This window comes from Rutilus rutilus (assembly GCF_951802725.1).
Source record: "Rutilus rutilus genome assembly, chromosome: 12".
NCBI lineage: Eukaryota > Metazoa > Chordata > Actinopteri > Cypriniformes > Leuciscidae > Rutilus > Rutilus rutilus.
The window spans coordinates 9,752,320-9,754,622 of record NC_140217.1 but is presented as its reverse complement, the minus strand read 5'-3'; positions in this window follow the sequence as shown (position 1 = coordinate 9,754,622).

Genomic DNA, 2,303 nt, shown 5'->3' with positions numbered 1-2,303 from the left:
TACTTAATGTGCCTTTCTTTCTTTTCTAAAAGGGATAATTCACCCAATATGACCATTCTGTCATTTTACTCACTCTCACGTTGTTCCAAACCTGTACTGTATGACTTTCTTTCTTCTGCGGAACATAAAAGAAGATATTTTAAAGAATGTTGGTAACCAAATAGTTTTAATTCCCAATGACTTCCATTGTATGGACAAGAAACACTGAAATGTTTCTCAAAATATCTTCTTTCATGTTCCACAGAAGAAAGAAACGATATAAAGGTGAGTAAAGGAGGACCGATGACTATCCCTTAAAAAGACACTTAATGAACTTCGCATGTCGAAACGCACAGTCTGACACACTAATAGAGCGCACTCTTTTACTTGACTATGTATTTTTGTGGTTTATATTTAGATTATGTTCAGACATCAGGTGGAAACTGCTTTTAAAAGAACTTGGATGCTTTAAGCTTGATGATTTAAAAGAAATGTTTTGTACAATGAAGCTGCTCCTATTTTATAATCTGTTTTGGTTTGTTATCATCATGCAATGAGCTTGTTAAAGGGATACTTCACTTTAAAATGAAAATTCTGTCATCATATACTTGCCCTCAAGTTGTTTCAAACCTGTATGAATTTCTTTCTTCTGCTGAACACATAGGAAGATATTTTGAAGAATGTCAGTAACCAAACAGTTAACTGGAACCATTGACTTCCATAGTACTTTTTTTTCCTACTATGGAAGTCAATGGTTCCAGTTAACTGTTTGGTTACTGACATTCTTCAAAATATCTATCTTTCTGTGCAGCAGAAGAAAGAAATTCATACAGGTTTGAAACAACTTGAGGGTGAGTAAATGATGACAGAATTTTCATTTTAAAGTGGAGTATCCCTTTAAGTCCATCATGATATGTTTGGGTTTTTTAAGCTACAAGAACACCATAGATCTTCTAGGATCAGTGTTGTTCGTCAAGTTTGTCTGCTTTTGCATAAAAGAGCTGGAGCAGGTAAACTAATTTATTGTTAGTCGCGACAGGATGTAATTTCAGCCTGATCCCGATTGAAAGAAATTCATATTGTATGAAAAAAAAATGTACAGTAAATGAATCTGCAAAGCCTGAAAAACACAATTTTGTTATTAAATGTATCTGGTTGCCTTCTGCATTGTTTGGACTGTCATTATGCTCATTGGTTTCATATTTCTCACATAATGTTTGTGGCAGTTGAAGCATGCGATGTGTCCTTCTCACGTAAGCATGCACATACACTGTTTCCTTCCCCCAGTCATGCGTTTTAATGGAAGATGTCAACTAATTGACTCTAAAGCCACCACTATATGTCTGTAAAATAGCTGATTAATAGGTGTCTGAGCCAGGAAGGCCTTTCAGGAGCAGGGCATCTCGTCATACGCCTGCCTAATAATCCCTGTATAGACTCTTTGACAGGGAGATGAGTACGGCCCATTCCAGTGTCATCAGCACCTAGCAAAATGCAATTAAAGTAGCATCCCAGGTCTGCAGCTATGTCTAATCCTCATTTCAGATGGTGTCAGAATAGCCCTGTGAATACGATAATTACACTGCATGCATATTAAATCAAGCAGAGGTCCTGGTAAAGTACCTTAAAGGGATAGTCCCCCCAAAAAATGTGTAATCAAAAATGTCATTTACCCACCCTCATGCCGTTCCAAACCTGTGACTTTCTTTCTTTGAGTGGAACATAAAATAAGATATTTTGAAGAATGTTGGTTGCCAAACAATTTCTCTTCCCATTGATGTCCATTATATGCAGGGACGCATTAAAGGCTCACTGAAGTGCCATGGAAGCTTGGAATGTGTAGCTTTGTATGATGCATTGATGTAATTTCCACTGAAACAGGAAGCTAATGCCATGTTCCAGGCAACCTGTAACCCGTGTTTTTCCAACCTTATACCCAGTGAAAGTGCACTGGAACGGCAGTCAAACCCGTGACTTCCCACCCAAGTACTAGATCGATGTACTCCCAGTTACGAGTTGGAAAAACACGGGTTACAGGTTGCCTGGAACGCGGCATAAGGTGGGACATATTGAATGGCTCCTCCCCCTTTTCAAATAGCCAATAGCGTTTAGTTTACCTCACAGACTGCAAGTCGTACTTGACGGCAACATGGAAGCGAATCCGAGCGCTGATGATATGTTGGATTCAATAGTAGATGTGTGAATAAATTCTAGCCATTTAATTCTTAAGCAACGTACAGTTGGAAAACGGAATAAAACTCAAGCGTTTGACCATTGAGCAACCGAACACACATCTCCAACCCTTATTGCTCCGTGACGTGTCA